The 24,099-nt window shown below is 36.2% G+C and overlaps 1 protein-coding gene across 1 annotated transcript in view; it reads right to left on the bottom strand.

The window, feature by feature from the left end:
* Positions 1-24,099, bottom strand: part of LOC115297049 (testis-expressed basic protein 1-like) — a 36,790-nt gene that overhangs the window by 8,108 nt on the left and 4,583 nt on the right. The window contains exons 7-13 of the mRNA XM_029945526.1: positions 23,927-23,953; positions 23,023-23,043; positions 11,617-11,637; positions 10,439-10,456; positions 8,842-8,862; positions 7,996-8,013; positions 2,252-2,272 (exon numbers count right to left, since the gene is read on the bottom strand). The gene's annotated coding sequence lies outside the window, so the exon portion shown is untranslated. The remainder of the gene's footprint in view (positions 1-2,251; positions 2,273-7,995; positions 8,014-8,841; positions 8,863-10,438; positions 10,457-11,616; positions 11,638-23,022; positions 23,044-23,926; positions 23,954-24,099) is intronic.

Raw genomic sequence — 24,099 nt, forward strand, 5'->3', positions numbered from 1 at the left:
TTTGCACCTGCAGTGCACGAGTGCTCCTTTTTCTCCACATCCTCACCAACATCGGTTGTTCCTTGTGTTGTTGATTTTAGCCATCTGACAGTGTAAGGTTATATCTCATTGTAGTTTTGATTTGCATATCCCTGATGATATGTGATGATGAACATCTTTTCATGTATATGTTGACCATCTGGATGTTTTCTTTGGAAAAAATGTCTATTCATGTCTTCTGCCATTTTTTTGTTTTTGTTTTTATTTTTTAAAAATTTATTTTTATTTATTTGTAGTTTATTGTCAAGTTGGTTTCCATATAACACCCACTGCTCTTCCCCACAAGTGCCCTCCTCCATGACCATCACCTCCTTTCCTTTTCCCCCTTTCTCTTCAGCCCTCAGTTTGTTTTCAGTATTCAAGAGTCTCTCATGATTTGCCTCCCTCCCTCTCCCCAACTATTTTTTCCCCTTCCCCTCCCCATGGTCCTTTGTTAAGTTTCTTCTGTTACACTTATGAGTGAAAACATATGGTACCTGCCTTCTCTGCCTGATTTTTTTCACTTAGCATGACAACCTTGAGTTCCAGCCACATTGCCATGAATGGGCAGGTTTCATTATTTCTCGTTGCCATGTAGTATTCCGTTGTATATATAAACCACATCTTCTTGATCCATTCATCAGGTGATGGACATTTAGGCTCTTTCCATGATTTGGCTATTGTTGAAAGTGCTGCTATGAACATTGAGGTACGTGTGCGCCTATGCATCAGCACTTCTGTATCTTTTAGGTAAATCCTTAGTAGTGCTTTTGCTGGATCATAGAGGAGTTCTATTGTTAATTTTTTGAGGAAAGAGGTTCTTAATTTTAATGAGTAACGGCTTACCAATTATTTTTTTTGTGAATCACTCTTTTGGTATTATATCTAAAAAGTCGTTACTATACCCAAAGTCATCTGGCTTTTCTCTGGTGTTATTTTCTTGGAGTGTTATAATTTTAAGTTTTATATTTAGGTCTGTGATCCATATTGAGTCAATTTTTGTGAAGAGTATAAAGTATGGGAGAAGATTTATTTTCTTTAAGTGGATATCCAGTTGTTCTAACATCATTTGTTGAAAAGAATATCTCTGCTCCATAGTATTGCCTTTGCCAATTTGTCAAAGATAAGTTATCTATATGTGGGACATTTTCCAAGCTGTCTTTTCTGTTCCACTGATTTATTTGTCTATGTGTTCACCAACACCACACTATCTGGATTACTGTAGCTTTAGCAGGTAAATCTTGAGGGAGAGTAGTGTTAGTCCTCCAAATTTGTTCTTCTCAATGTTGTATTGGTTATTCTGGGTCTTTGGATTCTTCACATAAATTTTACAATCAATTTGCCAATATCCAAAAAATGTCTTGCTGGGATTTTGATGGCATTGCACTGAATCTATAGATTAAATTGTGAAGAATTGATATCTTGACCATATTGATTCTTCTTATTCATGAACATGGAATATCTATTTATTTGATTTTTCTTTGGTTTTATTTATGAGATTTTTGTTAATCTTCGTTTTTTAATTGGTACAGTTAGACCAACAGTTTCCTGGTCTTTTTTTAAATGGAAACACAAATGTTTATAGTTTGCCTTAATGATATGAATGGCAAGTCCCAACAGATTCTTTCAAGGAGGAGTCGAAAAAGACTTTGAAAGTACTCACTCCTATTTACCCTTTTTCTCTGAACAGCAGTGGTGGTTCAGGTTTAGATACTTTATGAAGGAGAAGACAAAGATTAGCCTTTTTTGTCTTAGACTCTATTTTAGTGTTTTCTTTGTTTGCATGTGCAGGCTGTCCCTCCTAACACTCTCACTTACACTCCTATCTTTTCATCATTTGTTTTACAGTTTTTATCTTTTGGATTGTGACCATAGAGTTTCAGATTAAAATATATAAACTTCTAGTGTCTTATTTCCATAGTCTTTCCTGTGGTCTGACCCCAACATATTTTACCACCTTGTTTCCCCTTGTTTCTCTTCTGTAACTTAATAGTGTAACCAAACGAACAACTTTTTTTCTTTGTCTTTCCCTTTCTCTGGGCCTTCTATACACCACCAATTACCCCAAACTTATTTGTAAATTAAAGGAATGTTAGAAAGTGTGGCGGAGAAGAGATGGGGTCTAATATAACTCTGAGTTCGGAGTGGCCAGGCGTCAAATGTATCAGTGCAGATAAAGCCGCCCCGATGTTACAGGGGCCAGAGGAGACGGAGGAAGACAAACGGAACTTACCAGCTGATACTGGACCAATTACTAAAAAAGAAAATAAAATGCGTTATTATTTTTAAAAATTATGTACTCAGTTCTTATTGAAAATCTACTTGAAATATTGGAAAAGTAAATTTTGGGAAACTGTAAATCTTAATATGAATATGCTATCCCTTATTAATTCAATATTAACTACACTTTAATAACCTAAAAGTGTAGACCTTTTTGGAAGACCTGTTTTGTGGATTATATGAGTAAAAGTTACTTTTTTAATGAAATATATATTTTTAAACACTCTTAACCTTGCTGAGGGTCACATCCTTGCAGGAGACTGGTTACCAGTTAAAGGTTACTAGCTTAAGTTCCTTCTTCATCTTCTTCTTTTTCAACATTTTGTCTTCCTTTCAAAACTCTAGCACCATGTCAGCTTTCATTTTATTTCTTTTTGCAGTATAGAAGGATTATTTATAACTATTAGTTTTGAAACTTCTGTCATGATCATTTATCTCTGTGTTATTTTTTCTTTCTGATAATCTATAGGGTTAAATCCAGATTCTAAATCTGTCTTAAGAGGTAGAATGAGTCATGAATTCAGCATAGTTACAGGATATAAAAATCAATGTGCAAAAATCTGTTGCATTTCTATACACCAATGAGGCAGCAGAAAAAAGAAAACAAGGAATCAATCACATTTTTAATTGCACCAAAATAATAATATACCTAGAAATAAACCTAATTTAAGAGGTAAAATAAGATCCATACTTTGAAAACTATAGAACACGTATGAAAGAAGTTGGAGGATACAAAAAAGTGGACAAGCATTCCGTGCTCATGGATTGGAAGAACAAATTGTTAAAATGTCTATATTACCCAAAGCAATCTACACATTTAATGTAACCCCTATCAAAAACCACCCACATTTTTTTTTTTGCAGAGCTAAAACAAATGATCCTAAAATTTGTATGGAACCACAAAAGACCCTGAATAGCCAAAGCAATCCTGGAAAAGGAAAACAAAACTGGAGGCATCATGATTCCAGATTTCAAACTTTATGACAAAGCTTTAGTCATCAAGACAGTATGGTCCTGGCATAAAAACAAACATAGTTCAGTGGAACAGGATAACCCAGAAACAGACCCACAATTATATGGCCAACTCATCTTTGACAAAGCAGAAAAGTTTATCCAATGGAAAAAAGATAGGCTCTTTAACAAAAAGGGTTGGGGAAACTGGAGAGCAACATGCAGGAAAATGAAACTGGACCTAAATGTGAGACAGGAAACCATCAAAATCCTAGAGGAAAACACAAACAACAACCTCTCTGAACTCAGGCAGAGCAACTAGTTACTGGGCATGTTGCTAAAGGCAAGGGAAACAAAAGTAAACATGAACTATTGGGACTTCATCAAGTTAAGCTTCTGCACAGCATAGGAAACAATCAGCAAAACTAAAAATCAGCCTACAGAATAGAAGATATTATCAAACCATGTATCCGATAAAGTGTTAGTATATAAAATCTCTAAAGCCTTAATCAAACTCAATCCCCCAAAACCTAACAAGCCAGTTAAGAGATAGATTAAAGACACGAATAGACACTTTTCCAAAGAAGACATACAGATGACCATCAAGACACACGAAAAGATGTTCAACATGACTTATCCTCGGAAATACAAATCAAGACCACAATGAGGTACCACCTCACACCCGTCAGAATGTCTAAAATTGCCAACACAAGAAACAACAGGTGTTGGCAAGGGATGCAGAGAAAGGGGAACCCTCTTGCAGTGCTGGGGGGAATACACACTAGGGCGAGCCACTCTGGAGAATAGTATGGAGGTTCCTCAAAAACCTAAAAATGCAACTACCATACAATCTAGCAATTTCAATATTAGGTATGTATCCAAAGGATATGAAAATACATATTCAAAGGGGTACATGCACCCCAATGTTTTAGCAGTATTATCAATAATAGAAAATATGGAGATAGCCCAGATGTCCTTTGAATGATGAATGGATAAAGAAGATGTGGCATGTATGAACAATGGACTATTAGTAAGCCATCCAAAAGAATGAAATCTTTTCATTTGTAACAACATGGATGAAACTTGAATGTATTATGCTAAGTGAACTAAATCAGAGACAAATACCATGTGATTTCACTCATATGTGGAATTTAAGAAACAAAACAGTTGTGGGAAGTGGGTGGGTGGGGGAGAAGAAAGGGAAACAAACCACAAGAAACTCTTAACAGAAAAAACTGAGGGTGGAAGGAGGCAGGAGGATGGAAAGAGGCAGGTGGGGGATGGGCTAGATGGGTACTAAGGAGGGCACTTGTGAGAGCATGAGGTGTTGTGTGTAAGTGATGGTCACTGAATTCTACTTCTGAAACCAATATTGCACTGTGCAGCAACTAACTAAAATCTAAGGAAAAACAGAAGTAGCATGAGTTAGTAACTCGGAGATGACGGTTCTTGCACATCTTCAAGAGTGTAGAATAGGATAGAGTAAGGATTATAACTATAATGATAAATGAGAAATCCCCCAAGCTTCAATTTCCTCATCCTTTTTAACAGTCCTAAATCTTTCAAGGTATTTATCTCAGTGTAAGCAAAATATAGTTTAATTTAGCCCCTCTTCATTACCAGTTTTTTATGTGAATTTAAAAGTCTTCAAGAGCTAGCAATGATTGGGGCGCCTGGGTGACTCAGTTGGTTAAGCGTCTGGCTTCGGCTCAGGTCATGATCTCATGGTTTGTGGGTTCAATCCCCGAGTCAGGCTCTGTGCTCACAGCTCAGAGCCTGGAACCTGTCTTCAGATTCTGTGTCTCCCTCTCTCTCTGACCCTTTCCTGCTCACGCTGTCTCTTTCAAAAATAAATAAAACATAAATAAAAAAAAGCTAGCAATGATTATTTTGATTTCACTCATTTTTTTCCTATTTCAATCTCTTATTTCACAATGTTTTTGTTCTAGTCTTCACTTTCCATAATATTATTATTGTAGGTCCATCATTTACTTACTTACTCCTTGTCATATTTAAAAATACCTAAAGCCTTATTACTTTAGGAAATTTGATCTATTTTTTTAAATAAGTCCATATAATATCTGTCCTCTTTATCCTTTGCATCAGTAGGTTTTTCACTTAAAATCACTAATTTTGGGAAAGGCAGGTAAATCTGAGAGCAAAGAGATGGGAAAATATGCCTCTCATGTTTGCATTAACAGCAGCGATTACAGCCCGTGACAGCATGAAACCTGAACCTTGTGGGAGTCCAAAGGACGCTAGGCTTGCCAAGCAACAGTATTGGTAGATTTGGGGAAAAATCTCTAATCAACCTAACACAAAATTTAAGCTCACCAAAAATTCAATAACTAATCATTTTTTTATAGCAGAAGAGGAAAAGAATTCCTGAAACTGTCTTCCCTCCTAAGAAGGCAGCTGCAAAAAAAATACAGTAAATAAACTCCCCTGTTGTTTTGTTCAGTAGCCTTAGGCTGAAGGGCAAAGCTAGGGGGCGCCTGGGTGGCTCAGTCGGTTAAGCATCCTTTGACTCAGGTCATGATCTCACAGTTTGTGAGTTCACACCCTGCACCAGGCTCTGTTGACAGCACAGAGCCTGGAGCCTGCTTCCCATTCTATGTCTCCCCCTCTCTCTGCCCCTCCCCCACTCACTCTCTATCTCACTTTGAAGGGCAAGGCTAGAGGCATCAGTATACCCTCAACTTTATATAGACCGCAGAAGAGTGGTGCAGTAACTACTATTGTTATGTTTTAGGAGTTATTAATATTTAGATATTAGTTTCCAGTTAGTATCAAATATTAACTTCATTAATTATTGATAAGCATCATTTATGAGTTTTAAGCTAATAGTGACTGTAAAGATTTATTATAATAAGTTAAAAATTTATTCTTTCCTTATAGGTCATTTAGGGAAAAGTTGAAATACAGTCACTGGATAACAATGGCTGGCCTTTTTTGAGGTGGAGGGAATATGGAAAGCTGCTGAGAGGCAGCTGGTGAGTTTATACAGAAAGTTTTATCCAAGTCATGCCTCCACCTAGTGTCTTGAACAGAATTTGTCTTAATTCTAGTTCTCTTAAAAGTAGTAAGAAGGGACAAATGTTAAATAATCTGATAAAAATACACAGCTCTCTCACAATATTTAAAGTGATTACACTAGCTTATTTCACTTTTAAAGCTCTTTATGACTGCCAAATAAAGGGCTAAAACTACTCGAGGTACTTCACAATCCTCCATCAAAAACATAAAAATATATAGCATAGGGAACATCATCAGTGATATTGTGTGGTGACAGATGGTAGCATAATATAGAGTTTTCCAATCACTGTTGTACACCTGAAACTAATGTAACATTGTGTGTCAGCTGTGCCTTAATTAAAAAAAAATAGGTCCTCTTCGAAAAGGTTAATAGAGAAGATACCTCAATAAAGAATACAAAAATAATAAAAAATAAAAAATATAAATAAATAATAGATAAAGTAAGAAAGTAAAATAATAATAAATAAAAGGTTGATAATTTAAAAAACCCTTTAATTAAAAAAAGACAACAGGTCTTCTTTGGAAAGGTTATTTTAAAAGAGTAACATGGGACTCCTGGGTGACTCCGTCGGTTAAGCGGCTGACTTTGGCTCAGGTCATCTCATGGCTGGTGAGTTTGACCCAGAGCCTGGATCCTGCTCTGGATTCAGTGTCTCTCCTCTCTCTGCCCCTCCCCCACCTGCACTCTGTCTTTCTCTTTCTATCTCAAAAATAAACATTAAAAAAGTTTCTTAAAGTAACTAATATGGTCTCTCTGACTAATTGAGTTAGTGAAGTCATCATCCTTCAGTAACTAGAACATAAAAAATTTAAGTCTGTTTTAGGTGGTATAGAGAAGCATAGGGAAATATACACAATTCTTAGGAAATTGGGAAAAAAATTTCTTTCACTGGTGAGTTTTGGAAAAGTGTCTCTCTTGGAAATTATTCACTGAAAAGTATGCTAAAGTAGAGCCTTTGAAGCCCTAGTAGTAGGAAGGAATCAGGTGTTGCCACATTTGAACTTAGCTTTCACCTTTCATGCCCTTTTTCTTTTGGCTGAGAGAAGAATTAAAGATAACACAAATGAAAGTTTTAGAGAAATTAAATAATTTACCCAAAGCCACGTATCTGGTTAATGTTTTAGCTGGGATTTGAAGCTAGGTCCATCTTATTAACCATTGCTATATAGGACATTAGCATTTTTATGAATTAATATCATGCAAAAAGCCCCCCAAAACAAGTACATGCAAATGGTTTTATTCCATATTTAGAATTATTCCTTAGAACATATATTTGAAATGGAATTATGAGTTTAAGACACACTGTATTTCACTGCACCTTGGAACATACTGCAAGTTTGCTTTCCAGAAGGGTTACATAAGTTTAAATGGGATCAGTGATGTATGAAGGTATAATTTTCCCCAAAGCATTGCTAGCATTGCTTATCATATTTAGATTTTTCTTTTTATTAGCTGAAAAATACTACTTCCATGTTTTAATTTTTATCTATCTATCTATCTATCTATCTATCTATCTATCTATCTATCTATCTATGTATCTATCTATCTATCTCTAAACATTGGGCACATTATAGTTTCTAAATTCATCTGTAACTTAGAGGTAGTAGATAATGGGTATGTAAAGGGGATTGAAAATATGAATGTGAAATTCTTGAAGGAAATTTTTCTAAAGGACACTGGAATTAAGAAATAGATAAATGATAACTTACCAATAGGTATTGGGGTAACTGGCAGAAAAATATGAAACAAAAACATATTAAGAGAGTTTTGGATCAAGAATATAGTTTCCTTCTTTTCTTTTCCCAAGATATTAGCAAATAGATGTTTGGCCACACCTCCCCAGTTCAAACATCCACAATGAAATCAGAGGGATTAGTATTTCTTTTGTGGTTCAGGAATAGTTTCAATCTGATGTAACTGGTGTCCTTATATTTCATTTTAGTAGAAAGGCAGAGTACTCTAGAAAACACGTGCTTAGGTCATTCCTTTTCTTTATCAACTAGTAGGGAGGTTTTAATTCCTGCAGAGAACTTTTACATTGAAAATTTAAATGCTAATTGCAGGTATTCTTTTTCCTCTCCTTACACCTAAGATATCTTTCTGATTGTTCCTCTGCCCCTTGTTGGTATCTCTATGTTGTGATATCCTACCCTATATATCTTTCCTTTTATTTGCTACTAAAAGGTATTTGAAATTGTTTTTATTTTTATTTTTATTTATTTTATTTTTTTTTAGCAAAGTGCACACTTTATTTGAATTTCAACTTTTACACTAATATTTCTTTTTTATGCTCCAAAACCATTCCAGAATACTATCCAGCTGTTTAATCATTGTGTCTGAAATTGTTTTTAGAAAACAAAATTTGTTTCTTTTATAGTCTCTTAGTCAAATGTTTATTCTTTCTATTGAGTAATAACCCAGTAAGTAGGTCGCCAAGAGGGAGGGGAAATATTTATAAATACAAGCATTGAATGGAAATGGTCAGAATTAGAAAAAATTTTCTCCTTATTTGGGGATCCCATCTTGTACCAGATTTATGAAAAGAAACAACTTACTGATAGGTACTGCTACATGTGCTAAAATCCAAACACAAATTATTAGTATAGACTGACTTTGATAACAAAATATTCATTAACAATAATCTTACTGGTACTGTTTCCAGATGGAAATTTCTAGAATGAAAAGGGAAAGCAAACTCCAGGCCTTTCACATGAGTTACTTTAGTCTCTCTTTTCCAGTAACACAGTCATTTTGAAAGAGTGGTAAAGAACTAACTTGTTCTCCTTTTATCATTGAATACCACAGAGCTGGAACAGCCGCATTTTCTATAAATTTTGCTTCCATTTTCATTCTACTCCCTTCTCTCATTGCTTACTCTGAGTTTTTCCACATTTCTCTGTCATTTCTACCTTATATTTAGTTGAAAATGTATTTCATTGAAAGCTCAGTAGAGTCAATCCAAAGAGATTGACTCTCTACTACTACCAAAGCATTATTCACTCTTAATTATTTCTGTTTATCAGTTTTGTTTTCCAGATATTATTCAGTAATCCAAAAGGAAAGAAGTGGTTGATGTGTAAGCAAAGATCAGGCACATGAACAGCTCCAGCCAATCAGAAATGAGGATAGATCTTACTTTTCCTGCCTCCCTCCTCAGGCAATAGTATATGATCTCTGTTATGTCCTTAGCATGAGTCTTTTTAAGCATGTAAAGTCTTGCTTTAGGTAGGACATTTTAACTTATTAGGAAAAAAAAATCAGCATGGTTGGTTTTTCCACCAATCTTTGTGGTCTATGTTTTGTATAAAATGATAAGTATTCTAGTAGAATTCTGAGGAGAAAGTGTGAGAAATATACATGTCAATCTTTCTTTTGAAATGGAAACAGCTACATTTAGGAAAAATACCCACAGTGAATGCATAACAAATATCAAACAGAAAAGGAGTTTCTTAGAATTGCAGTGTCTTAAAGTAGATACAGAGACACAGCTGTCATTGATACTGTTCAATGGGTGAAGACAGAAATATACTCTCTACTACTACCGAAGCATTATTCATCAGAAGCAAGAGCTCCATTTTTAGAAGTGGAGAGAAATGAACTACCTTTTCATTATATTCTCCTCAACTTCTCTGGATAAGAAACAGGTCAGGAATGTTTAAGTTCATATGTAAACTCCAGGAGGGCAGTTACTCTCTTCTGGTCCTTGGGTATTCCCAGTGCCCAGCACAGGGTAAGCCCTCAATAAATATATATTTTTTTTGAGTCAGTAAGATCTCAATTAATTTAACTTTGCCAACTTGGTTTCATTTCTGTCATCTCCTACTTTTTAAATTTTCAACCAAAAACATTTAAAATCTCTAGTAGTAAAAGTAGTAACAACTAGCATATTTTTCTATAGATGATAATTTATAAAAAATGTTCAGAAGTATTATTTCTAATTCCAGGTTGGCTTTAGCCAACTCATTATTTGATTTTCCATCTATGGTTTTTTTACTTCTAAAAATTCATCAGTTACTTTAGAGGAAGATATTTAGTATAAAAACAAGAGGGACAGATTTGAAAATTTTGAATGTCAGGGTCTTTCATGTACAGAAAAGGATAGAACCAGCATGGGAACCAACCCCAGAATTGATGAATAGATATAGAACTTACTTGAGTCTTCTTGTCTTACTATGAAAAAAAAAATCAAATAAGTAAATGAGTGAAAGTTTTCTGGGTGAACAACAGAATTACTTCTTAAACTATATGCTGGAAGTTTTAGAAATAGGACTTTGAGAAACCACCAAACTCTGTATTTAACTCAATTCAATATGATGGGAGAACAAATATCTTCAGATCAGTCTGCTCAATTAAGAAAGACTTTTTGGAAAGAAAGGTTAAAAATGGAATCATTGGGAGATGCTGTTTCTTCTTTCTAGTTTCTCTGTGCTAATTCAAACTCTCAAACATTGACTCATGTGGTGCCTGTGTGGCTCAGTGAGTTTAGCATCCGACTCTGATTTCAGCTCAGGTCTTGATCACATGGTTTGTAGTTCGAGCCCTGCATCAGGCTCTGCACTGGCAGTGTGGAATCTGCTTGTGCTTCTCTGTCTTTCTCTGCACCTCCCCTCCCCAATAAATAAATAAGCGTTTTTAAAAACCCATTGATGGGTAAGATTTTTCCCACTTACCCTTTGTTGTCTTATTATTCCTCTCTTCCCATCATTTCTTTGGAATGATTGTGTTGGTTTATCATGATCATTACTATGATTCTTGTTGGCTAATTACTCTTCATTATGTTAATTTTAGAAAGGTTTCTCTTTTCCCCATTAGCATAAATATCTTGGGGCTGGGTGACCATATTTTTCACCATTTGACTGGGATGGAGGTACTGCCAGACCTTTAGAGTCCAGATTAAATTCCCAGCCTCTGCTGCTCATTAATTGTGGGATCATGGGCAAGGTACTTAATTTCACTATTTTCTTCTCTTTGTAATAGGAATAACAGTACTTGTCAGATATAATGTATATACACATATAAGGCCCTGAATACAGTGCCTGACACATTGTAATTACTGAATAAATATTCTTTATTATTATACTACCACATTAAGTACCAATTAGTTTTAATTATAGCCTCCAAATGGACATGGATAGTTGAAAACAGAACAAGCTACTGGAAATAGGAATAAAAAACAAGAAGCTAGAAGGCAAAGAATGCTGGACATATTAATAAAACCAGAGGCAAGAATATAAATCCTAAATTCACACTAAAAACAGGGCACAGAAGGACTTCTACATACCGTAAAACACTAATGATAATAATATAATTGAGAGACACATGGGACTTACTCTTAGATTTCTCAGGTCTTGCTTTAATAAAAAAGACAAACAAATTAGTGTGGTTGTCTGATAAAACAGAAACACATTTTCACTAATGTCATTTCCAGGATAAGCATTACACACAGAACAGTAGTGAAAAGGGGCATTTGCCTTGGGAATGTTCTGGAAGGAAGGATACAGAGCCAGTGATGGAGCTCACTTTTCCCTTGTCCTTCTAGATCTCTGAGTCTGTGAAATCAGGAAGTGTGTCACATCCCGACCTGTTTTAGTTGAGTTACTTTCTTGCTCTTCCTTTGTCCTTTTTCTTTTTCTAACCCCCACTCCCATTCTCCATCTCTGCGGTCCTCGCCTTGATCTGCCCATGTGCTCACTTCCTTCTGAGAGAGCAGATTCTGTCTTCCCTTCATCCAACCCCACACTTAGCATGGTCTCTGAGAGAGCAGACACTTAACAAATATTTGCTGAATCCAGGAAGAAGTTCTCTCCACTGTAGCCAGCGTCCGAGTGCACCTCCTTTCCCTCTGTTCTTTTCAAGCACCCATTAGAAAGGGTCTGTGCCTTATAGGTGAAACAGGTCTGGGGCCTTTGAGGGCCCACAGTGATCTCTGCTACAAGACAAATGAGGGTGAGCAGAAGAGATTGCTGGGAGAGGGGTGATCCTATGGCATTTTGTGCCTAAATCCTGGAAGATTTTTAGGGGTAAGACTGAGAACTTGATCAGGCCAGGAAAAATAATTTCAAACTTATGTTTTTTTTTTTTTTAATTTAGCAAGTGTTGAAATAATTAATACACCTTTGGGGCAGCTTGCTCTTTTGTTCTAGGAAATCATTAGAAAGGGCCAGGTATGAAAATAGGAAAGCAGAGATCATGTGACAAAGTAAGATTTGAAAAGGAGATATCTGATACACTGTGAGTTCGAGTAATCAAACTACACGTAAGAATAGAAAACCCACAAAGAAGAAAATTATTGTTTTCTAAGTATGAATTTGGATCTCACTAATGGTGAAAATTGTTCCTCAAATGTGTAAGTGTGTGTGTGTGTGTGTGTGTGTGTGTGTATTCTTGTTCACAGTTGACTAAGCAGCAATTTCACTGAAACAGTGTTATGAGACTGAAATCCAGTTGTGCTGTTTTGGAGCTTGAGTTATAAGTATCAGTGCAGAGTATGACAATTTTATTTTTCATGGGACCCAGCACCTTGAGGCACTCCGAAGAGCAGCGGCTCTTTCAGCATAAGAAGGTTGGACAACGAAGGGCATCGCCCGTGGAAATAAGTGGGGTTCCTTCAAATAGCCTCATGGACAGTGGATAAAATAAGAGGAACCAGAGGTTTGTTCGGTGGGCTAGCAGGTGAGAATATGTCGTCACTCCCGTCGGGATCTCAGAGCTCGAAGGCACAGGATGCGTTGCAAGAGAGGCTGGACCTTCTGCAGGCGGGCACACCGGTGATCCACAGCCAATTTTGCCATGATGACCTGTCTTCTTAGGGCTTCGTTTCATTTGCTTTCTCTTTGAGATATTGTAAAAAATAATAATACCTCAGGAACCAATAATCATACTACCTATAATGTAGCATTTGTCATATTCCCAATTTTTTTTCCAAGGAAGAAAATAACACAAGGATGGCTAAAATCCCTCTGGATCACCAATCCCTGGTTCATTTTCTTCCCTCAATTATGAGGTCAATGTATATCCAATTATTTTCAAAGATACTTGCATATGTATGTGGATACTTAAGGAATATAGTGGGTTTAAATATTTTTGTTTTAATTTGCATAAGTGTCATCTGTTAATATCATTTTGTATCAAGAAATGTCATTTTGCATCTGGTTTGTTTTATTCAGCATTATGATTTGAGATCTTTCCTTGTTTATATACACAGAGATATGTAGTTAGTTCATTTTAAGCTGCTGTATATTATTCTATCTTATCAGTATATGTATTTTGATTTATTTTTATTTTTTATTAAAAATGTCACCACAAACATCTTTGTACATGACATATTATGTACATGTGTATGACTTTAGTTTTAATACCCGGAAGTAGAATTCGTAGAGTGTGCTTTAGATTTAGTTTAGATATTGACAAATTGCTGTTCAGAGAGAGTTGCCACTTTACCATGTATCTTAATAAATATTTTATCTTGTCAGGCTTTAAAATTTTGGCCAATATATTTTGAGAAAAGCAGTATTTCATCTTTATGTTGCATTTTTGATCATTAATGAGATTTGGCAATTCACGTTTATTAGGCATTCTATTTCCCTATTTTGTGAATTGTGTATTCTTATCCTTAAGTCATGTAACTCATTTTTCCTTCTGATCATGGGATTTTATTTATATTCTTAATGCTGTATAACATTGTTATGCATACCGCAAATATTTTCTGTCAGTCTGACAGCCTCTTGTCCTTTAACCTTGTTTGTACTGTTTGGTCCATAAGAAGTTTTGAGTTTTTGTTAGTCAACATTCATTTTACCTTTTGTCTGGGTATTTTAGAAGGAAGTCTCCTCCCTTGTTGAGTCATATATCAATTGTATTGTTTACTTAAATGGTAATAGATATTTAGGTATTTAATACAACTGGATTTATTTTTAGGAAAAAATAAACAGTACAATTGATATATGACTCAACAAGGGAGGAGTCTATATATATATAGACACTATATAAAGTTGTCTCTCTCTCTATATGAGTGTATATATACAGTGTCTTTATATATTATATATAGTGTTTTTATATATGAGTGTATATACACACTAAATTGACCCAAGGCCAATTATTGAATTCTCCATCTGTTATGAGATCAACTTTACCATATAATAAAGGTCTGTCTCTGGGTTCTTGATTTTGTCTTACTAATTTTTTTCCAGCTTCATCGAGATATAATTGACATATAACATGTAAGTTTAAGGTGTACAATGTGATGGTTTAATACACAAATGTGGTATGATTACCACAATAAGGTTAATTAACACTTCTAGTTCCTCACATAATTATGCTGTGTGTATGTGTATGTGTGTGTGTGTACCACAATTCTAAATTTTGTAGTGGTATCACAAATGGTATATATATGTGTACCCATTCATCTGGTGATGGACACTGAGATTGTTTCCATGTCTCAGCTATTGTAAATGACTTTGTAGTGAGCATAAGGGTACAGATATCTCTTTGAGATAGTGATTTTATCTGCTTCGGATATATATTCGGATGTAGGATTGCTGGATCATATTGTAGTTCTATATTTAATTTTCTAGGAACCTCACAGTGTGCACTCATCAACAGTGGACAAGGTCCCCTTTCCTCCACAGTCTCACTATTTGTTTCTTCCCTTTATGATAGTAGCCATTATAACAGATGTGAGGTGATAGCTCATTGTATTTCTGATTTGCATCTCTCAGTGATGTTGAACATTTTTTCATGTACCTGTTAGCCTTTGTATGTTTTCTCTGAAAAAAAAATGTCAATCCAGTTCTGCTGCACATTTTTAAATCAAAATTTTTGCTATTGAGTTGATGAGTTCTATATTTATAATACATGAGATATATGTATGAAATGACCCTCTTATCAAATAAGGGATTTGCAGATATTTTTTCTAATTCTGTAAGTTGCCTTTTCATTTTGCAGATTGTTTCTTTGGCTGTGCAGTCGCCTTTTAGTTTGGTGATTTCCACCTTTATATTTTGTCCAATATTAGGAGTTTTTCCCTTAATGTTTTTCCTAAGAATTTTACAGTTTTTGGTCATCAATTTTGAATTTATTTTTGTGAGTGGAGTAAGACAGGAGTCTCATTTCATTCTTTTGCATGTGGATGTGTTGTTTTCCCAGCGCCGTGTGTTGAAGAGACTGTCCTTTCCCCACTGAATATTCTTGGCTCCCTTGTGAATAGTAGATGGCTGAATATGAGCAGGTTTATTTCTGGGCTCTCCATTCTATTCCATTGGTCAGTGTTTATGCTGTTTGGATTACTATAGCTTTGTAATAGTGTTTCAGACCAGGAGATGTGATACCTTCAGCTTTGTTCTTTTTCCTCAGGATTGCTTTGGTTATTCAGAATCTTTTGTGGTTATCTTACAAATTTTAAAATCGTATTTTCTATTTCTAGGAAAATTGCCATTCAAAAATTGATAGGAATTGCATTGACTCTATAGATGGTTATGGACTTTTAATAATATTCTTCTAGTGCATGAACGCATGATATTTTTCCATATATTTGTGTCCTCAAGTTCTTTTATCGACATCCTTAGAATACAGATCTTTCACATTCTTGGTTAAAATTATCCCTAAGTATTTTATTATTTTCGATGTTATTGTAAATGGGATTGTTTTTCAGATGTTTTATTGTTAGTGTGTAGAAATGCAACCAATTTTGTGTATATATATTGTATCCAGCAACTTTACTGAATTTATTAGTTTTTTTTAATTTTTAAAAAATGTTTTATTTATTTTTGAGAGAGAGAGAGAGACAGTGTGAGCAGCGAAGGGTCAGAGAGAGAGGGAGACACAGAATCCGAAGACAGGCTCCAGGCTCTGAGCTGTCAGCACAGAGCCCGACACGGGGCTTGAACCCAGGAACAGTGAGATCAGGACCTGAGCTAAAGTTGGACGCCCAACTGACTGAGCCACCCAGGTGCCCCTGAATTTATTAGTTTTAACAGATTTTTGATAGAATCTTGGAGGTATTCTGAATATAAAATCATATCATGTGCATGCAGAGACAGTTTTGCTTCTTCTTTTCTAATTTAAATTTCTTTAATTTCTTATCCTTAGCTAATAGCTCTGGCCAGGACTTCCAGCGCTACATTGAATAGCAGTGGTGAGAGTGGGCACCGTTGCCCTATTCCTGATATTAGAGGAAGAGCTTTCGGCCGTTTACTATAGAGTATGATAGTAGTTGCGGGTTTTCCCATATGGCTTTTATCATGTTGAGGTATATTTCTTCTACATCTAATTTGCTGAGAATTTTTATTATCAAATACTTTTTATTTTGCATCTCTTGAAATGATCATGTGATTTTTATCTTTCATTCTATTAATATGATGTATCACATTTATTGATTTGTATGTGTTGAGCCATCCTTATATCCTAGGAATAAATCCTACTTTATCATGGTGCATGATCTTGAGTGTGATGTTGAATTTGGTTTCCTAGTATTTTGTTTAGATTTTCTATATCTTTTTTAAAATCAGGAATATTGGTTTGTAGTTTTCTTTCATTGTAGTGTGTCATGAGGTTCATGCTGGCCTCATAAAACTTGAGAGTGTTCCTCCACTTCATCTCTTGCGGAAGAATTTGAGAGAGATTAATGTCACCTTTTTTTTATGTTTGATGTAACTAACCAGTGAAACAATTGAGTGTTGGGCATTTCTCTGTTGGGAGGTTTTGATTACTGCTTCAATTTCCTTACATGTTATTAGTCTGGTAAAATTTTATTACTTTCTGATTCAATCTTGATGGGTTGTATGGTTCTAGGAATATCCATCTCTTTTAGGTTTTCAAGTTGTTGGCATATAAGTATTTATAATTAGTCTTTTATGATGTTTGTATTTCTGTGGTTTCAGTTGTAATGGCTCCTGTTTCATTTCTGGTTTTGTTAGAGTCTTTTTCACTTAACTCTAGCTAATAGTTTGTCAATTTTATTGATCTTTTGAGGAAAACAGCTCTTCATTTCCTTGATCTTCTGTATTGTTTTCTGGTCTCTATTTCATTTATTTCTGATTTCATCTTTAGTGTTTCTTCCCTTCTGTTAAGTTTGGCTCAGTCTGTTCTTTCTGTAATTCCTTGAGGTGTAAAATTAGGTTGGTTGTGGGTTTTCTTAACATAGGTGTTTTTCATTACAAAACTTCCCCCCTGAGAACTGCTTTTGTTGCATCTCATAAATTTTGGTATGTTGTTTTTCTACTTTTTGTCTTACATTTTTTGATTTGCCTTTTGATTTTTCTGTGGCCCACTGATTGTTCAGCAGCCTGTTGTTTAATGTCCATACATTTGTGAATTTTCTTGTTTTCCTCCTACTATTGATTCCTAGTGTCATAGCATTTTGGTTGGAAAAGGTATTTGATGTCTTCTGTATTTGCTAAGCCTTATATTGTGAACTAAGATATGATCTATAAAGCTAGAGAATGTGTGTGTGCACTTGAGAAGAATGTTTATTCAGCTGTTGGGTGGGTCTGTTAGGTTCATTGGCTTAAGATATGTTTCAAATCCACTGTTCCCTTCTTTATTGATTTTCGGTCTGTGTATGATCTTTGAAAGTGACATGTTGAAGTCCCCTACTATTATAGTATTATTGTCTATTTCTCCCTTCATATCTGGTAGTATTTGCTTAATATATTTAACTGCTGCAAAGTTGGGTGCATATGTATTTGTAATTGTTATATCTTTTTGAAGAATTGATCACTATAATTATATAATGAACTTCTTTGTCTCTTGTGATAGTCTTTATTTAAAGTCTGTTTTGTCTGATGTAAGTACAGCTTCCTCTCTGTTCTCTTTTGATTTCCTCATGCATGTAATGTCTTTTGTCATCTTCACTGTAAGCCTAAGTGTATCCTGAAAGGTGAAGTGAGTTTCTTGTAAGTAGCATATACTTGGGTCTTATTTTTTAAATTATTTCTACCTCTTTATTGAAGAATTTAATCTAATTATATATAGGGTAATTAATGACAGATAAGGATTTACTAATGCCATCTTATTGTTTTCTTGGTTGCTTTTTTAAGCCCCTTATTCCAGTATTCCTCTTTTGCTCTCTTTATTTGTGAATCGAGAATTTTCCCAAGTTGTATGATTTGATCCTGTTCTCTTTATCTTTTGTGAATATACTCTAGGGTTTTGCCTTGTCATTATCATGAGGCTTACATAAAACATTTTATTTTATTTAAAAAATTTCTTTTAAATTTATTTTTGAGAGACAGTGTGAGCACAGGGGGGTCAGAGAAAGAGGGACAGCTGTCAGCACAGAGCCCGACGTGGGGCTCGAACCCACAAACCATGAGATCATGACCTGAGCCAAAGCTGGACTCTTAACTAACTGAGCCCCCCTGGCACCCCCATAAAACATTTTGTAGCAGTCTATTTTAAGCTGATATTTTCAATCCTGTACAAAACACTGTCCTTTTATTTCCACCTATATTTTATGTATTTGATATCATAACTTACTCCTCCTATTGCATATCCATAACAAATTATTGTAGTTACAGTTATTTTAGTACTTTTGTCCTTTAAACCTTTATACTAGATTTAAGTGATTAACACACCACTATATATTAGTAATAGAATATTCTGAACTTGGTTATATGTTAACTTTACCAGTGTGAGTGTCATCTGTTGTTTTGACTTGCATTTCCCTGATGATAAGTTATTTTGAATGGTTTTTCATGTACCTGTTGCCCAGTTGGAAGTCATTCTTGGAAAAATGTTTATTCAGTTTCTCTGTGCATTTTTAAACCAGACTGTTTCTGTTTTTGTTGCTATTGTGTTTTCTTTATATATTTTGGATGTTAACCCCTTATCACATATGGTTTGCAAGTTTTTTCTCCAGTTTTGTAGGTTACATTTATATTTTGTTGAAGGATTTCTTTGCTGTGCAGAGGCTTTTTAGTTTGATGTAATCTCACTTGTTTATTCTTGCATTGGCTTTTGATGTCAAATCCAAAAATTCATTGCAAAGACTAATGCCAAGGAGCTTACCCATTATGTTTTCCTTTAGGGGTTTTATGGTTTGGGGTCTAAATCCTACGCAGGGATTGAGTGGGCATTGTAGAAGACGTCCGAGCTTCAGCTTTCATGCTGGCACCCACCCAAGTTTGTGCCTATTTGGTGACGACAGTTAACAGACCATGAGGTACCCTGTGGGGAGGGAGCTGAGGGGCTCTATATTAGGCCAGACTGGAGTCAACACTGTCACATCGGGGACTGTGCAATAGAGTCCTCAGAATTGGGCAAGCTCTCGCAGATTCCTTTAAAGAACTCAACATGTATTCTACAGGACATTTGAGTGCCTGCCCTAAATGACATTGAAGGGCAGTCAGTCTCATGTCCTCAGAGAAAAGGACTGCAAGCAACAGAGGAGGAAAATTACACACTTAATTAAGTGAAATCCATCTTCCTAGCCCCAGCTCAGTGGACATTAATCAAATGAGGTGGACAGGAAGGAGAAGCAAATTGCATTTCCTCATTATTCTGAAGCAGTGGGTCTACGATTGATTGCTAAGAGAATAGAGTATTTTAAGAGGAGTGACCTAAAGGTTTTTAGCAATTTAAAGTGACTGGGAAATTATGTGTTCTACCTCAAAAGCTAATGGATAGGCAGAAGATATGTTTCAGAGAACATCCCTATGGCCTGCTGAATCCAGACTTTTAATAAACTAGTCATAGATTTCCAGGGTGTCTCAAACTTAACATATGCAAAACTGAACTCAAGAATGCCTCTTCTAAACCTGCCCTTCTTTCCATCTTCCGTAGATCAGTAAATAAGCTTTGGCCCCAAACCTGAGAGTAATCCTTGATTCCTTTCCATTTAAATCCACATTCAGTCTAACAGCAGAATCTGTGGCTATTTCCTAAAAATCCATGGAATCCGAAGACGTCTCCCCGTCTCCACTCTGATCCCTGTTCTTGCCACACTCAAACGTAACTGGTAGTTCTTTAGTTCCAGTCCTCCTAACTGGTGTTCCTGCTTCTCCTCTTGGGCTCCCTTCCCTTGTTACTCCCACCCCAGGGAATCCTCCATATAGGAGTCAGAGGGCTCTTGTAAAATTATAAAGCAGACCTTTGACTCCCTGCTCAAACCCATTAATAGACCCTTACTACTGCTAGAACAAACTCTGTCTTTTTAACCAAGACTGCAAGGTTCTGTCTGTGGCCCCTGTTTCTCCAACCTGCCTCTTTCGTTTCATCTGTCTGGGCTAGAATATGCATCCCTACAGCAGACCTCATGTCCGTGTTCTTTTGCCAGGAACACTGTTTCACATCTCTGTAACCGTTTCTGTAGTCTCTTCTGTTACCTGCTTATATTTCTTCATGGCATTTATCTGAAAGTTATTATATGTTTATTTGTTATTATATTTCTGTTTTTATTTCAAAATGTAAACCTCTTGAGTGCAAGGGCTTTGTCATTTTCATTTTATTATATTCTTGGGGTCTAGGATAATGCCTGACTTGGACTCGGCATGCAATATATTTTTGTTGAGTGCATTGCTATCTTTAAAGATTTAAAGTTTCATATTTTAGTTCTCTTCAGATTGTTTCAGCTATAATTCTTTGGGTTGGAATTCTCCAGTTTGTTGGGCTTATGAAATGTCACTCATGTGATGCTGGATTTCCTCATGCATTTCATAATTTTTTGATAGTCTCTTATTCCTTGAGAATTATGTTTGTGGATATTTTATCCTGTGACTATTCTGTTGTGGTCCCCTTCTCGTGAGGCGTTCCCTGGTTACTGTTGCCGTCACTATAGTATAGTGTACACGTATAGTACAGGGTACACCTCACCACGCCAGATCTCGGTTGTTTTGGCTTAGGGTTCCTGTACTGCACGGAAGACACACTTCCAGCAGGGCTCTGAGCCCTGAGAACATTTAGGTCTGGTCCTGTGTGGGTGGCTCTGTTTTCGTGGCTAGGGTAGATAGGTGGAAATATTTTGGTTCTTTTCCTTGGACAGGTAGGGTATTTTCTGCTCCCAGCTTTGTTCAGGGCGTTTCCATTCCAGTTCTCACCTTGCTGGGCTCTGAGACTTGGGCTGCCATCTCAGAGCAAGCGTTGAAACTCCAGCTCTCTTTCTGAGGTGAAGCTGCTATTTCTGTCCCCCCAGCCCCTCACCTTTCTTGCCAAGAACTTAATGTTCGTTTCTCCTTACAATATATTCCTATTCAGTTTTTGACCCTTTGGAAGTCATTCTATCCTCTAGGCACTCTTTTTATGCTTTAGCTCTGCTGTGTACTCTTAATAATAATACATAGCAGGGGCACCTGGGTGGCTCAGTCGGTTAAGCGTCCGTCCAGCTTCGGCTCAGGTCATGATCGCACAGTCCGTGGGCTCAATCCCTGCATCGGGCTCTGTGCTGAGAGCTCAGAGCCTGGAGCCTGCTTCGGTTCTGTGTCTCCCTCCCTCCCTCTCTGACCCTCCCCTGCTCGCGCTGTCTCTCAAAAAAAAAAAAATTAAAAAAGTAAAAAAAAATACACAGCAGCCAAGACAAAGACAGCCAGAAAGAGGGTGGTGTATCCTTTAGTGCGTTGTCATGCCTTTATCCTCCTCCCAATCCCTTGGGTTTTGGATTTTAAAACTCTCTTTTCTCTTACTCTTTCTGGTGTCAAAAGACACTAAATTATTTCAGTTTAGCTTCCAGATTAATAATCCCTTCTGCTGAACTCAAGTGTTCCCAGTTGTAGGGCCTGGTCTCAGACATGGACATCTGAGGTTTCCAACCTTATTCTTGAATCTGTGCCATTAAGTCTGTGGGCTCATATTTTCATCTCTTAATGAGTCTGTTTAGCTGGTCAGCCTCCTTGCTCAGGACTCAGAAGGAATGTGTAGAATGCCTATGTTAACAGCTCCAGATCCCCCTCCTCAAAAACCAACCCTCATGTCCTGACATTACTGAACATTTTCAAATGTTACTGTAAAAATATAACCAGAAGGTGTTTAGATGGAATAGAGGGGTATATGAGCAAGTTTGCAATCTGCTAATGATCTAGGTGTCTATCATGTTTTAAAAATTGGAAAATTTTATCTAAAATCTGGATTAAGTGAGAGGCTTTGGCAATTCTAGATATGTGTTCTCAGGTGGAGAAATTGGCCGGAGGTGAGCGGCAGCTGCCCTCTTTAGACTGTCCGTGATCTGTCCCCTGTTCCCGGGTGAGGTTCTTCACCTGTTCATTTACATTATCTGCCCGGACTCTGCTGGCATCTGAGTTTTAGTCTTGAGAGGAACTTTGGGGATTAATATTAACGTGATTTAATTTCAATCTGAGGAACCCCAAGGGATATTGGTTTTACATAAAAATCACTTGTAACATAGATGTGAAGACCAGATTTGAATTATAGAACTTAGGACATAGTGTTTGTGGCTTCAATGTTAAATATCACCTTGTTGTCAGTACTTGATCTGGTTTAAATATTGAGTCACTATTGGTATCTGGGAAATTGAGTTAAGAACTGAAGTAATGGGAACTCCTACGGTTATGAATCAAAAAGATTTTCTTGGAGTTCTAATTGGGAGGCCTGCGGGTAATGTGAACGCAAAAAGTACGAGAAACATGAATCTCATTTCTTTGTGCAGTCATGGAGGGGGCACTTGTGGGGAGAAGCACTGGGTGTTATATGGAAACCAATTTGACAGTAAACTTATAAATTAAAAAAAATAGAATATCTGTGTTCAGAAAAGTTCTCACATTTGACAGGTTGAGAAGTAAAGAACTTACTTGAGGTTCTTTGTGAAATCACTAAAAAATAAACAAACAGAAATCCATTAATTTTTCTTAAGCAGAGAAAACATAGTATTATCTAATATATTCCACTGGTGTCTCTGAGGGGAGGCCTTGGCACACGAAAAAAGCATACTTTGAAGGAACACTCAAAAATCTCTCTCCATTTAAACATCCTTTTGGAGTTCTTGTCTGTCTCTCAAACATTTTGCCTGCCTCCATTAAATTTTTTCAGGGTTTTTAATATTTTTCAGATTTTTGTTGTTGTCAACAAATGCTACTTTACTACTTTTGTTTTAATCAGTATTTTCTTAAATTATCTACAATATAGGGAGAAGCTGGGGAATAAGGAAGCGAGAGCAACGGGAAACTCAAATCACTTTAACAGAACAAAGTCCCTTAGACTTTTGAAGAAGACCAAACAGAGAACTACAGTAGAGAAAGAAATTTAATACTTATTGGCGCCAGGGGCAAACGTTAAAAAACAAATTAGATATCAGTGAATAATTGTTTGAAAAGAACAAGTATCTTTCTAGGGAAGGATATTTGTGTGGTGAAGGAGGTTGGTAGTCACACAACTCTTGGTTCAAACTATGGTTCAGTGAGCGTGTTTTTGGGCAAGTATGTGGCTTCACTTTCTTCACCATTACAGAGATCAGTTGATTTGCTTCAAAGATTAAATGAGATATCATGTAATAGTTAAAGCACCTATGTACGCGAAGTAAACATATGCTTGAAATTAAGTAAATGTAAGTTTACTTCACAGGATGAGCAGAAAGCAGAGGAAGGTGAGAGCTAGGAGTCTCACGTGGCTGCACAGGAGCTAGAGAGGAGTAAGGCAGCGGCCTCATAAAGAACAACAATAATGACAGAAAACAGTAAAAGAACAGACTGAACTTACCGCAGTGCCCTGAAGGTGGTGGCCCGGCTGAAAGACAGAGAAGTATCATTACAAGCCTTTTCTCTCCCACTATTTTTTCCTCTGTGTGAGAGAGTTCTTGCTCATTAAGTCATTTTAACAATTAAATGTAACTTTAACATAAACAGCAGGATTTGAACTTTCCAAAAAGCATT

The sequence above is a fragment of the Suricata suricatta genome, chromosome 7 (genome assembly GCF_006229205.1).
Source record: "Suricata suricatta isolate VVHF042 chromosome 7, meerkat_22Aug2017_6uvM2_HiC, whole genome shotgun sequence".
In the NCBI taxonomy this organism is placed as follows: Eukaryota; Metazoa; Chordata; class Mammalia; order Carnivora; family Herpestidae; genus Suricata; species Suricata suricatta.